The sequence below is a fragment of the Chenopodium album genome, chromosome 7 (assembly GCF_948465745.1).
Source record: "Chenopodium album chromosome 7, dcCheAlbu1.1, whole genome shotgun sequence".
In the NCBI taxonomy this organism is placed as follows: domain Eukaryota; kingdom Viridiplantae; phylum Streptophyta; class Magnoliopsida; order Caryophyllales; family Amaranthaceae; genus Chenopodium; species Chenopodium album.
In genome coordinates this window covers 34,098,963-34,114,627 of record NC_137840.1, presented here as the reverse complement: position 1 = coordinate 34,114,627, position 15,665 = coordinate 34,098,963, and the positions used below count along the sequence as shown (strand labels likewise).

Here is a 15,665-nt window from a genome sequence, read left to right as displayed (position 1 = left end):
TTGACAAGAATTTTAGTTCACAACAAGGAATGCATACAAAAAAGTATTATAATTTTATCAAGGATGGAATGAGAAAAAGATCAAAATAACCCTAAAGTTAAGTTAAGAGGAGTTACGGGGGCGCAACTCGTTTTCTTTAAGGGGGGTAGAGTGCGATAGAATTACATGTTTTCCCTTAATTTGACATTTTAAGTGCTTTTTTGGGTCAGTTTTACACTAATTTTGTTATTTAATTTGATTGTTCTACACACTAGGATGTGTAAATTTATTACCAAAGTTGAATCTTACACTAATAAAAGTGTGAGTTGTTACACATTATTTTGTGTAAGTTTGTTAGTAAAGTTGTTATCTTACACACTAATTTGTATAAGTTGGTTAGTAAGTTGGTTACTTTACACACTAGTTGTGTGTGAATAAATAGATGAGGTAGAAAGTAAGTATCACAAAAGTACAGCAACAAAAAATATTAAGGAAATTTTCGAAAATTTACAAACACTTATTCGTTTTCATACGAGCTTTTTCTTGTTTTCGTACCTAAGTTTTGGGGACAAAACTTATTTTAAGGGGGGTAGACTATAATACCCCGTATTTTTAATGTATTTTATATTTTATTTATTTAATTATGAAATATATTTGGGTCAAACTATTCTAATTATTGGATTATAAATAAAACAAGAATTTATATTTGGGTCAATATGTATTTTAATCTAAATGTAGCCTATCTTCATAATAAACCCAACCATCTTATTTTTATATTTGGGCCAATTTTGTCATCATCTACGTTTATAATTCTTTTGAGCCCAAATATCACTAATTAACCCTACACTATAAATAGCCCTTGAATCCTCAAAATTTCCCACACACAAAAGTCAAATGGTCAAAATGGACTATATATTTTCCCTTTTCTTTTCTTTTCCTTTTCTTCTTTTTCTTTTCCCCTTTCTTCTTTCCGTGGGTTTTCATGAGTGAGACTTCACGCAGCTCTGCTGCTCGCCTCCCCTCAACACCATCTAACGACCAGCCCTCAACGCCACCTACAGACCACTGTCAGCCACCACTGGTCGCACGCGACACACCCTTCTCCCTTCTTCCTTCTTTTCTTTTCCCTTCGTGAGATGCCCACTTCTCACTTAGCTTGCTCTGTTCTTGCATGACCGCTGCTACTGTCGCCCTTCACCGCCGGAAATCGGCGCCACCTACCTGCCGCTGGTCGTGAGTCGTGGATCACCATCATCATCATCATCACCCTTTTACTCTCCCTTCTTTTGGTTTTATTTCTTTAATTTGTATAATTATAATTTGTATAATTATGTATAATTAGTATTGGTTTTGGATTTTTAGTATTGAAACTTGTTTATTTAGTATCAAATCATATTTGTTATGATTCAAAAATAATTTTCAGATTATGATTGGTTTTAAATTTCAGATTTTTGGGTTAGGGTTTATACGTTGGGGTTTTAATTCTTCAAAGATGTGATTTTAAGGTTCTATAATATTCTTGACTTGGGGGATTTAAATTTTTTATGTTTCAAATTATAATTTGAGTATAAAAGTATGTTTTGATGAAATATTAAGGGGTTTTTAATTGGTTTATGATGCTGAAAATTGGCCTAAGTGTTGTTTTTTATGAGCTTACAAAAAGGGTGTAACTACCCATTAAAGATTTAATTAGGGGTTTTTAATTAATTTTCAGATTATTATAAGTTGTTTAAAGTGAGTTTAAGTTGCTGAAAATTGTGTATATAAGAGTGATTAATAGAGTATTATTGTCCCTTTATGTAGGAGACTTGATTCGGGAATTGTTGTAGTGTAATTGGCTACTTTAAGGGCTTAATTAAGGTACGTACGCGTACTCGGAAATTTATTAAGCGTGTAGAAACATGCTAGGATTTATTTAACTGATTCCAAGTTAGTGTCATGCTAGGAATTGGTTAGAATGGTTGAATTGAAATGAGATTGGTGATATGAATTGGATTGATTGAATTGAGAATGGTTTTGGTGAATCATTTGTGAAGCATGATTGGTTGAAGTAAATTATTTATTAGATTGGTGATTGGAAATAATTAATTTGGCATGATGTATATGAACCACACCTTTATTATTGGCATGATAATGAGCATGTTTAATTAAACTAAATGTTTAATTTGATTTGGAATATTGAAAAAGAATTTTATTATGATTCATATAATTTTATTGATTCTATAAGCATGAGGAATAAGTTATTTAAGTGTCTTTGTACACGAGGAATAAATTATATTTTTGGTGCCTTAGTGCACGTAAGGTGTTTTCAACACCCAGGGATAGGATTTGTGGCTCATTATGCGATTAAGGTGTCTTTGACACCGAGGTAGATTAAAAAGGGTTCAACTTTAAATATTATATGGTCACAAATTATTCAAGAATTAAATCGATATGTTTGATTGTTTGAATAATTATAATGATTGATTGTGTTATGTTTTTAGAGTCATCACCAAATCTAATAATATGTAACTGTAGACACCTAAAAATGTCTCCCCAAAACCAAACCCGATGATGAACAACCTTTCACCGCCATTATTGGTCGGGTTGAGTATTTAATCTTGGTGTGATTAAATCCATATTTTCATTTCATAAACCAACCCAATTCCTAGCCCATTTCCCCAAACCATAACTTATCTTCCTCTTTTCGTGCCTTTAAACCCAAAATTATTCATTTCGTGTCCTTTAAAATAATTCATTTCGTGTCCTTTTTATAAAAAACGTTTAGTCTAGTTAATTTTGGTCCATTATCTGTGTTCAATGATTGAGTAGTTGGATGGGCTTTAAAAGAGCTTTCCAACGATATATTATAAGCCCAAATCCGACTTATAACGAATAAGTTATGGCCAAAATATTAAATTGAGCCCAAACCGAACCTAAGCCCACCTTACCTACGACCCAATGATCATGTGGAGGGTCCAAATTATTTAATACCATTACTAAACCAATTAGGATTAATTAGAAGCTTCTATAAGTTTCTAAAAGATCTTAATTATCATTTTTAAAAATAAAAGATTAAAGAGTTTAAAATTGAATAAATTATTTCTTTTTGAAACTCCTAATTTTATTCGAATTGAAAGACATTTAAAGATAGACAGATATTATTTTCGTGCCCCATATTTTTTATCCAAATTTTATATGGTTGGATATCCCTTGAAATTATCTTTCAAATGATATATTATAATATCAATTCCGAGCAATAACGGAAAAGATATGAATAAAATATCAAACTCTATCCAAAACTAACACTGTCTCACTATTTCGGCCTTATCTTTTATTCTAAAAAATATTTTAATCTGATTCTAATTGTGTTAGAAAGTAGACTTCAAGATATTTCCAACGATATCTTATTCATCTTATTCCAATTTCTGGATCAAAAGATATGATAAAAACAAAAATCGCAAAAACTGCAGTATATCGAGTTTTATTCCGATTTAATTCCGATCTTATCTTAATTCTTCGACCCTTCTTTTTTTATCTATAAATAGAGATCATATCACCCCTTTCCCAATCATCAACAAGCTTGATCACAAAAAAATTCTCTTCTCCCTCTTTAGCCTAAACACTAGCCTCCCTATTCTTTCATTCCTTCCCCTAAGCACTCCAAGGAGTCTATACAATACCCGAAGTTATATATTTAAACCAAGGCGTGAAAGTTATAATTAACTGAGGGTTTGGACCAAGTCAACTCTACATTTATTTAATTTAATTATTTAAATTTGATTTATATTTTTATTGAAGTTACTAACAATTTATTCATGATGTAGCAATCTAAAGGAACGCGCGGAATGTGAGTAATTAGTTAATTTAATTACTCTTATTTTATTTTCTTATTGCTAGTATCATGATTAGGTTCTTATATTTGATTTGACTCACATTATTATTGTCAAATTGCTTCCAATATTAATGTTGATTCTATTATTTATTATGATCACCATATTTTTAAAGGAATATGTAATTGAAAATCACGCCTAATAAGATAATTTGGACAACCGGTTTAGGTTCCTTTTTAATCTTATTATTTAATTCAGGTGATCAAAAATATTTTAGAATTATGTGTTGCATTAATATTTAACCAATTTAGCTTAATAATAGTTTGGAGCAAATTGAATCTTTGTTTGTATGCCTTTGAAATCGCAGGAATCACTTTTCACTATAAGAATCGAGTAGAGGCCAATACGGGCGAATGTGACTTCATGACTCACTTCGTACCATCATCCTCGATCCTCCTTTCGTGGTTCCGAACCACATGGAGTTAGTAATCTCATGGATTATGAATGGGGTGTAACCTTCACGAGTCAATCGTTGTTGCTTATCGTTGTCCCTTAATCGTGGTTGCCTTTTATGATCCGTGAACGGTTTACAAGTTCCTTAAAAACTTGTTGGCGGCTCCCTACTTTGCTTTATCCCTAATCGTAATGTCAATTCCCACTTCTTATCAGTGCCAAGCATATTCACCAGATGCTTTAAAGTAGGCACACTTCGAGCGACGCCTACAGTAACTAACGTAAAGTGGAAGAGATTACGCACCAAAACTCTTGGAACGTATATAACTTGAGTATGAACATATGGGGGGAGTTATGTGACTTTATATTTGATTATAAATTCTACTGGAGTACAGGACGTTGTACATTCCTTTTAATAATTATTATGTACAGGAATTTCGCCACTTACGATTGGTTATTGATGTTGGCACGGTTAGCTCCCGTGTCAGTAACCTTAATTTATTGGGGGAGGTTAGTAGGAAACTCGTTCGATGCATAATCAACGCTAAATAAATTATGCAGTTGTCTAATAGAGAAGTTTTATTGAATGTTGTACGTTAGAAAAACAAATGCAACAAGGTAAGTTATGTGTTGATAGGTAAATGCATGTTAGTGTGTTAATTACTAATGGGTGTCATAAATGGCACTCATTTGATGAGTATTTAAGTCGTTTTTACCTTCTTTTCATAGCTTTCTTTCTCTATAAATGTTTAGTTTTATGCTTTCTCTCTATTTTACCTTTCCTCTCTTGTTTTGTGGCTTCTGTGCATTTTGATGGTTTTTCTAGTATTTTCTCCTTTATTTGTTCTATTTTTGTTATTTTAGTTGTTTTTCCTTTATTTTAGATTTTATAGATTTAGTTTTATTTTATTTTATTTCATTTTCATTTTCATTTCATTTTCTTTCCTTTATTTTCTTTTCATTTTATAATATTTTCTTTCTTTTATTCTTTTCATTTTCATTTTATTTGTTTTAATTTTGTTTGTTAATTTTAAGTTCATTTTACTTCATTTTCTCCTCGGCTTCATTTTGATTGATGTTCCAAGTTCAACTCATTGCGCTTGCAAAGCCGCGCTCTCAAGTCGGGTAGTGTTGAACCCATCGTGGAAGTGTTTTGGGACTGCCTACTTTAATGTTCATAACGAGCATGCTGTGAGGACGATGCTCGTGCCCACCAACCACTCATCCTCACCTCAAGCAATTTCCCCTACTCCCTAATTCATTCCCCTGTTCCAAAATCAGCCACCAACCGCATAGCTGCTACCCCCCTACTCAGTCGCGGCTAACGCCACCAGATCTACAACACCAACAGCAATTATTCCGCCACCAATTGTAGCCGATCCGCCACCACACGACCAGTACCACCTTTTTCCCGCAACAACAAAGCCACCTTCTACCTCCTCAAACCGCATCCACCGCAGCTCCCAATTCCTCCACCACCGCAACTCCCAATTCCTCCACCACCGCACAAATCAGCTCCTGCCCCTGCTCCATCTTCACCACCGCAGCTAGCAGCCTCGCAAGCACCTCCAAGCTACCTCCTATCGAACGCGGGCGCGCATTCATTAATCGAGGACGCGTACAGCTGGGTATGAATTAGGGTCGTTGATTTTGATTGACTAATGATCGAACGGTTGTGATGGTTTGTGATTTGGGTGATGGTTGTACGAAGCATGGGATTATTCCCACTTGTTGGAGCAGCGAAGTTCGTAGCCCCTGATTTCATTTTCTTTAATTATTCATTTTTATTTTCTTTCTTTAATTCCTTTTTTATTTTTCATTTCATTTCCTTTTCTTTTCTTTTCTTTTCTTATTACATTTCTTTTTCTTTTCTTTTTCTTTTCTTTTCTTTTAACCTTGTAATTATAAATACCCATTTTTGGGATAGAAAGAGAAACAATTAGAATTAGAATTCATTTTCTTAGCTTATTTGAGAGCTTTTCTCTCTAGTTTTAGGAGTAGATTTTAGAGAGAGAAAGTGAGGAATTTCAATGGTTATTTGAGGGGTTTAAGGTTCAAGATAACAATTATATTGAATATCTCCATTATCAATCAATAAGGATTTCTCACTTTCTCTCCTCTTTATTGCTTTGTTTGATTTCATATTTGTTTGGTTTGATTTTGGTGTTTGATTGTTGATTAGTGTAATTGTTCTTCATATTGTGATGATTCTTGATTTCTTTAGTTGTTTGTGACTAGATGATGATGTTTGAGTAGTTGTTTGGCTAGGGATAAGATGAAACTTGTATGATTGATTGATTGTACTTAATTTGGGAATTGTGTTGATTAATTGTTGAGATGAAACAATAATTTACCAAAAAAAATATTTGTAACAAAATAATACTTTGTACGTAGTCTTTAATTAAGGATAATGATGGTTAAAGTTGTATCTCGACAAATGTGCAAATCTAACTATAACTTATAAAAAAAATGGAGTATAATATAATAAAATAATTTTGTTTGGTTGTTCTTATAAATGTTATGTATAATCTTAAGATTTATACAAAGTATGCTACCAAAATATTTTTTTTCTATTTTTAATTAAAATAAATTTTATGTTGGAGGAAAAAAATTGATAATATTATAATAATCTTGGATAATGATATATTTCAATACCTTAATTTCATGTTACTATATTTGTAACTAAAATATTCCTAGTATATAAAATATATGTTAAAAAAAATAATAATAAAAAAATTAATTGAGTATGATTGGATTAAATGTGTTGTCAAAATAGAAATAAGTATTATTGTAGGTTAAAAAATGGAAGTCATTCAAATTTGGCAAAAAATAAAAAATATAAAGAAAGAAAAAAAAAGGCGGGAAATTTTTTAATGACATCCTGACAAGTGTCATTTAGGTTCGCTTTTAGTATAGGTTAATGATGATACGGACCATTGATTTAGGAATTGCAATTGTCGATTGAGCTTGATTAGTGATGCTCCTAGTTAGAGTCTCTCGTAGTTGGCGCTAGTTTGACCTCTAGGAGATAACTTGTTGACTCTTTTGATTGAGCTTGCCATTGGTCTTCACAACCATTAACTTGCATGTATTTCCGAGTTGCTACAGTTGTTATGATTACTTGTTGATCCCCGTTCCTAGTGTTTTATTTGTTTGGTTCTTCATTTTGTTAGTTGGTTAGTGTTTACCTTTAATCCTTAGACTTCGACCTAGCTTAGGCGCATAATTGAGAGCGCTTGAACATTACCGTTCCTTTGAGTTCGACCCTTGACTTGCCTCATACTTGTATATATGTTTGTTAAGTGTTTATAAATTTAGTTTGACCGAGGGAGGATTAGTTTCAATGACCTAGTTCCACCCCTCGTCAAAATGGCGCCGTTGCCGGGGAACGGTGTCTATGTTTGAGTGTTTTTTATTGCTTGAGTCTAGTTATTTGTATATAATTTTCTTTTATTTGATTTTTGTTTGCTTTGTAAAAAATGGCATGTCTATCATTTCCTCAATATAACAAATGAGCCTTTTTGTGAATATTTCCATAGACTTAAGGGATTTCTTGACTATCATTGTTGTAGTCTTTTGGGAGGCTTGTGAGATTTTTTATTTTGGTTTGAATGAACAAACTAGGAATGAAGTTAATGCATGCATAATGGTAGATTTAGAGCATTGTTAATTGATGATGCTTGGGATTTTTATGTTTGGTTTGCTTGGGATGTTCATAATAGGGGTAATCATGTTTCTAATTTTGATGTGAAATGTGTTGATTCTTCTAATGTTAGCATGATTTCCCATGATTCACATGATCCCATTAGTGAACCTAGAACAAGTGATTTCAATTCTATTTCTTCTTTTGTTCATGATAATGAGGTGCATGCTCGAGTTGACAAATCTCTTATGTTTGATTATGCCCCCACTCCCCAATGTGATGTATATGCTCATGATCTTAATGTTAATTATTCCAATCTTGGTTCTACTTCTTCTTCTATTGTTGAGCCTCAACTTTCTACACCTTTCGAATCTCCTATTGCTACTTTGGAAGCTCAAATTAGGCATGATGAGCTTAGTGATGATCTTGGGCCTAATAAGGAGTCGATTCTTAATCTTATGAGATTGCAATTGGAGATGATGAAAAAGAGTGAGGAGTCTCTTAAAATGAGTGAGGAGCAACTTGAGGAGAGAAAAAAAAGAAGTGAAGAGCTAGAAAGCCAATTATCATTCTTTATGCTTGTTTATGAAAAATCCCTATCCAATGTGTGTGTTGAGGATGATAATGATAATTTAGAGCAACCAAGAGAGTGTGAGGATCCCTTTGATGAGCATATGAGTGATGGTGAAAGAGTTGAGAATGAAGAGAGAGTTGAATATGAAAATCCTAACCCTTTTTCCTATCTTGATGAGCCTCAAGTGTATGTTTGTGAGCCTTCAATCTATGAATACATAGACTCTTTTGAGGTAATGTCCCATTTGTTTTGTGAGAGTCGTATGAAAATTTATAGATTTTTGGATGAGTTCATCGAGAAAGCTTATTAGGATTTAGATGAGTTTACGATGACTCTACCTCCACTCATGCACGGTTTGAGGACTTAGGTTTTGAGATAGTTGAAGGAAAGGTTGTTTATTGTGGTGCAAAGGAGGATGAGGTTGATTCCCTTGGAGTATTTGAGCTTGAGGGAGATGTAGATTATAACACCCCCCAAATTACTCTCTAATATTTAACAATGCTAATCCAACTTTAGGGAGTAACATGGGAGTATTACCACCACGTGATTACATAAGGCTTAACAGAGTTTTGCAGCGGAAAACAGTACTTATCTTTTATTAATAATAATAGTAATAATAATAGTTTGATACACTTTCAAAGTAGCTACACCACTAATACTATGTTTACTAAATTAAACTAGGTGATCACCGCCCATCATTCCCAATGCAGCATATAGTTCACGTTGTCTGATTGCCATCACCTATCTACTTATCAAAATGATAAGTAGGGCCAAGCCAAAACAAAACAAATACGTATTAGCCAAAATGCTAAGTACATACAAATGCTAGACATGTAAAATCAATTTAATTAATTAAACATGCTTTCGAAGAGATTTAACTTTAATAAATCATAGTATATCTAAACCATTCCTGAATAGACATTCATGTATAAAAACTTGTCAAAAGAACCAATTTCCGAAATCACCAACTTTCCAAAGATAATTCTGAATAGGATGGATTAGTCCATATTTTCATAAATCATTTTCCCATCTAAGTGTGCACACCTCCCAAGCTAGTAACTCCTTTACATAGTGCTATCAAGGGAAAAGAGTAGGTCATACAAAGTCCATAGTCTTCAACTTACTCCGCATAGTGGGAGTTAAAAATCCAAAGATCCAAGGAGTAAATCCTGTTAAATAAACTTTCCAATATCCCATACTCGGGATAATTTAAACAATAAAACTTCCTTTTTAAAACATCTTGAATATCAGTACAAGTTTATAATCAACCATATGAAATATTTAAACATTTGAGATCAAACACTTAAAACATGTTTCACCGAAATATATTTCACAATAATCATTTAAACATGGTTCAAAATCACTTAACATATAAATCACGTTGCGTATAAAAGTCACTTTTTCAAAAGATCTAGCCACGTGTACGTCGTACTTGATCCTTGCACACAAGTACGGAACTCCTAATTTCGAACTCGAAATTCCTCCTATAACAATCAATAGTTCTAATCAAATATTTTTCAACCCATAGACACGAGGACTAAAATACCGACTTTACTAGTTGTGCATGAACAATTGATAAATTTAACCTGTTTATAATTTAATAGTTAATTTTATAAATCAATCTTTAGTAATATATCTATCAAGGTAACAATGATGCCAATTGTAGTAGTAGTAGTAGTAGTAGTAGTAGTAGTAGTCGTAGTAGCCAATTGTAAGGCCAACTTGGTTTCTTGATTGATGTAGGAGTACGGTAGTAGTAGTAGTAGTAGTAGTAGTAGCCAATTGTAAGGCCAACTTGGTTTCTTGATTGATGTAGGAGTACGGCCAACTTGGTTTCTTGATTGATGTAGGAGTACGGAAGGAATAGCAAGGGAGGAAGGAGGAGGTGGTGCGTGCAGCAGCCCGCAAGGCGGGTGGGGGTGGCGATGCAGCACGGCTCGGGTGGATGAATAGGTGGGGGAAAGAATTTGGAGTTTCTTTACTGATTTGGGATGAAATTAAGCATAAAACTTCAACTATTTATAAGCAATTTGGATTGGAAATTCTGGTTGAAACTCATTCTTGGTGAATGATTATGATGAGGCCACATATGATAGGAGGAGGATTGAGGTAATTGTAATGGTGTTTCACCTTACTTTTGACACTTGGAGGAAGGGAGGTGGTAAAAGGTGAAGTTGTGGAGGAGGAGCTTCCATGAAGGTGCTATGGTGAATGGAAGAAATGATACTTACGTATCATAAGGAGAAAGATGAGAAGGTAGCATTGAAAAAGGATGCTAGGTTCACATATGCTTTGGTGTAGTACTAGTACACTAAAAATATGAATTAGACTTGAGTATATTAAAAATTAATTTGATACTTTGTCGTTTGAATCGGGTACAAGATATAAGCGGTTGAAAATTTGATTTGGATACGGCAAATTTTAACTTGACTCGTATAATTAAAACCTTTATAGTATAATTTATAAAATTATCTTCGTAAAAAAAATATTTTTGTATAATAATAAAATATTTTGGAAAATCCATAGTTAATAATAAGTGAGTGGCTTAAAAAAATACGGGGTATTACGTAGATTGTGAGAGATCTTCATTAAAGGACTGTATGATTGATTTTCATGCTCTCATTGGAGATGTGAGACCTTGTGTTGAGGGAGTAGCTACCCCTTTGCCTATTTCTCATACCCTTCTTTCTCAAAGGTTTGACCACATCCTTTCTTGCCCTATTTTTCTCCCTTCCTATCTCAAATAGCCTATTGGGGAGCCAATTTCTATGGACGATCTTATTGTCCTTTATTCATCTATGGTGATGTTTCCACCCAAAAATATTTTACTGAGGAGGATTTGCCTTTTTTTTTTCTTTCCATTCTTTTATTCCCCCTTCTTCTTATTTTCTTGTTTTTCCTTTTACTCCCTCTTCTTCTTTCTTTTAGCATCTCCCTTCTCACTTGCGTGCAACAATCTTGTTGCATGTTCTTATCCCGTCATTTGCCTTCCATTTATCTTATGAAATGATTAGTAGTGCATTTGACAAGCTCTTGCGATCGTTGCAATACTATTTTACTAGAGCGGTCAAGCTTGGACCTTAAGCAAGCTTTTCTCGGGAAGTAACCGTGTTTTATTGCTTTCATTTTCTTTTCTTTTTAGAATAGATTTTCTCTCATGGAAATGTTTGTGTGCCTTTTGCTAGGTACATGACATGATATACTTTTGTGCTTCGATTTGGATCAAGAATCAAGGAAGTTTGACTCCTATTTTTGCTAGCATATGGAAGGCAAGGTTCAATTCTTGAGGAAATTAGCTTTGAAAGGTTTAATTGGGTCATTTGCGAGTATTTACACCCACCTTATATCCGGTAATATCCTTCCTTGCTCTTTCTCAAGTGGATCATGACTTGTTGGATATATGTTGGTTTGTTGGATTGATTTTTTTTATTTGCCCTCTCATGGTTTCTATGATTTATGTTTGAGTGTATTGTCTCATTCAATCTTAGGGGAGGGTATTCTATCATGTTTGATGGGATGTTGATTAATATATGCTATGCACCTTTGTATATGCATTTCCATGTTGCTCCAAAAAGTTTTTTGTTTCTTTCAAGGCAAATTTGCACCTTGGTGCTTTCTCAAAACATCACATAGCTCTTGAGCTTGGCTCTCACTCAACGATGCACTAAATATTACGGGATAAGTAGAATTTGGGCCTAAGAATTCATACCTAAGGTGTGATGGTAGAGGTTTGAGCTCTACCATAGGCAAACCTTTACCTTCTTTGGTCGAGGCCACTTGCAAAGCATCTTGCCTTGAGATCCCCATGCAAATTTGTTCATCACTTCCTTCAATGCTTCCATCAAGCAAATCTTCATACAATTTCACTTCCTTGCTAGGAGCACCTATATTTCCTTTGTTCAACAAAACACACTCAAGAGGATCATTAGATGTGAGCAAGTGCTCATGCATGGATTGCACAATATTATCAAGAACTTCAACACTCGTGCAATTTTCAAATGAAGAAGAGGGATATTTCATACCTTCATTCAAATCAAACTCAACTACCTCCTCTCCTATCTTAATAGAAATCTTAGCACTCTTGACGTCAATCATAGCCCCCGATGTAGCAACGAATGGTCTACCTAAGATGATAGGGATAGTAGCATCTTCATCCATATCCAACACTACAAAATCTACCGAAATGACAACTTTCCCCACCCTCAAGGGAACATCTTGAACCTTACCCTTTGGGATCTTGATCGACCTATCGGCTAATTGCAATGTAATATTGGAAGGTAAAAGTTCCCTTAGCTCTAGTCTTTGATAGACCGAATATGGCATAAGGCTAACACTAGCTAGCTCCTAAGTCACATAAGACATCATCAATTTGAATCTTATTAATAGCACAAGGGATAGAGAAATTTCCGGGATCCTTCAACTTAGGCGGCATCTTATTCATTATGATCTCACTACAATTCTCGGTTATAGTAACCATTTCCGCCATATCACATGTCCTCTTTCCACTCAAAATTTCTTTAAGGAACTTAGCATAGTTTGGCATTTGTTCTACCACATCGGTGAAAGAAAGAGTAAGATGAAGTTGCTTAAGCATCTCTATGAATTTCCAAAATTGCTCATCCAATTTGTGCCTATTATACTTTTGGGGATAAGGGAGCTTGGTTTGTAAAATTCTTTCTCTTTCTCTTTCACTCTTTCTACTTGTTCTTCATCAATTTTCTCAATTAAGGGACTCTCATCTCCCTCAATCTCAATCGGGCTCTTGCTAGTACTCTCTCTAGCATCACTCTTTTTAGGTACTCCACTCTCAAAGACCTACAACTCCTAGTAACAATTGCATCCATAGGGTTCTTAGAATCTAAGCTCGATGAAGTCAAAAAAGAAGAAGAATTCTTAAATTCCTTAAAATCACTAGCCAATTGAGAAAGTCGATTTCCTAACTCCTTATTTTGAGTCAACGTGTCATTAAACTTCTCATCATTCACGGCCATGTAGGATCCTAACAAATTGGCTTGTTTCTCAAAAACCTCTTCCAAGAAACTCCTAGAAGAAATTGGTTGATCATGGAAATTATCACTTGGGCCTTGAGTATTTGGAATGGATCCAAGTGGGGTACCTCTTTGAACATTAGGTTGAAAATTTCCCCTACTTTGATTATTCCAATTACCCCTAGCTTGATTTTGGCCATGATGTTGACTATGGTTACCATAACCTTGGTTATGATCCCCATGCCCTCGGCCATGACTTTGACCATTATAACCATGATTGATATAGCCACCACAAATCTCTTGGACTCCATGATTTCTACAACCACCACTTTGATTATAATTATCATAGTTCGCTTGGTTGTGATAATTCCTATTTCCAACATTTCTTTGAACTTCAAATCTAGGTTCAAAATTATGATTATCAACATAATTCACATGCTCATTTTCAATTCCATCACATTCATCACAAGGAACATTGGGGCACATAGAAGCATCATGATCATTCATTCCACAAAAATCACAAGGCCAACATTCTCTAATCATGCACCAAGAAGAAGGAAAAGTGTTAGGGTAAGAAGGTGTACCTCTCCCCTTATTTTGGGAGGGAAGAATCGGAGCTTGCGAAGGAGGACTCTCAAGCTTGGCCTTGAGGGATACAACCTCTTTCCCTAAATCCGAAATTAGAGTGGTCAAATCGTAGATGGCATTGAGTTGTTTGATCGAACACCCCTTGCTATTTGGCTCTTTCTCCACCTCTTGCCAATTCATATAATGTCTCACCACTTCATCTATTGCATCCACCACTTCTTCTTCCGTTTTTTTCATTATCGGGCCTCCGGCTTTGGCATCTAAGCTCCTCCTTGAGAACTTAACCCACCATAGAAGATTTGTATAATTTGGTAGGTAGGATTCCCATGATGTGGACACTCTCGTTGATACTCCTTATACCTCTCCCATGCTTCATAGAGACTCTCATTAGGTCCTTGCTTGAAACTTTAGATCAAAGCCCTAGATTCCGCCGTTTTATTTTGTGGGAAAAAGCGAGATAAGAAAGTCTTGGTAACTTCATCCCATGTCCTTAGGGACCTTGGTTTGACCTCCTTATCCAACCACTCTAAAGCTCTTCTAATGAGAGAGAAGGGAAACAACTTGAGCCTTATATACTTTTGACCAACCTCGGCTACCACAATTGTATTGCAATACTTCTCAAAATCCTTGAGATGATTGAGAGGATTTTCACTTTTTGTTCCACCGAATTGTTTCCTCTCGATCAAGGTAATCATAGCTGGTTTGATTTCAAAATCGTTATCCGGAACCAACAATGGAACAATCCCACTCTCATACTTGTAAGCACCCGGAGTGCCCAACTCCTTCAATGTCACTCTATGAGCTTCTCCCGTGTTCACTTGCACACACAATCTTAAACAAAATTATTAGTAACACGGCTACAAATGTAACCTAAAAGAAAATCTTTTTGTGTTTTTGAATAAGATGGAATAGACTCAACAACAATACAAAATCACAACACCGTTCCCCGGCAACGGCACCATTTTGACATGGGGTCGGACTAGGTCGTTGAAACTAACCCTACCCTAGGCCAAACAAAATTTGTAATCTCTCAACACACCCTTATACAAGTGATCTCGGATTAGATAGGTCGTTAAACTACTACCCTAATCAAATTAATCATTTATATACCTAAACTACCCTAATACAAGTATACGGGCAAGTAAAGGGTCGAACCACTAAGGAAGCTCACTCATTTAACATCAATTTTCACTAATGCAAGAGTAAAAGGGAAATGTTTTTTTTGGTTTTTGAATAAAGAGCACTAAAACTACAAATAAGCAAAGATAATGATGATTAAAATCAAGAGAGACGACGCTAGGGATACGGGGTGTCCAATATGATTAGAAAGAGGGGAATAATGATGATTATCATGAAACACATGCCAAAGAACACAAGATTCTACCTAAACAATTCATTCTCATGCAATAGTCTAGGAAAATCAATAAAAGAGGTCTACACAAATAAGGATCATTCTCATGCATCCTGTTACTTACAATCAAATCAAGAGAATAAAGAAGCACAATCCATAAAAACTCCACTTTAATAACTCATTCTCATGCAATCATTAAAATAGAGATGATCTTAATCTAGTTCAAATCACTTTCATGCATTTAAACTAGAAAACATCAAATATTGTGCAACAATAA

At 34.5% G+C, this 15,665-nt stretch overlaps 1 non-coding gene across 1 annotated transcript; it reads left to right on the top strand.

The window, feature by feature from the left end:
• Positions 1 to 14,357: 14,357 nt before the first annotated feature.
• Positions 14,358 to 14,464, top strand: LOC145641128 (small nucleolar RNA R71). The gene has a single exon (XR_014115194.1). It is a non-coding gene; the product is annotated as a small nucleolar RNA R71 (small nucleolar RNA).
• The last annotated feature ends 1,201 nt before the right edge of the window (positions 14,465 to 15,665 follow it).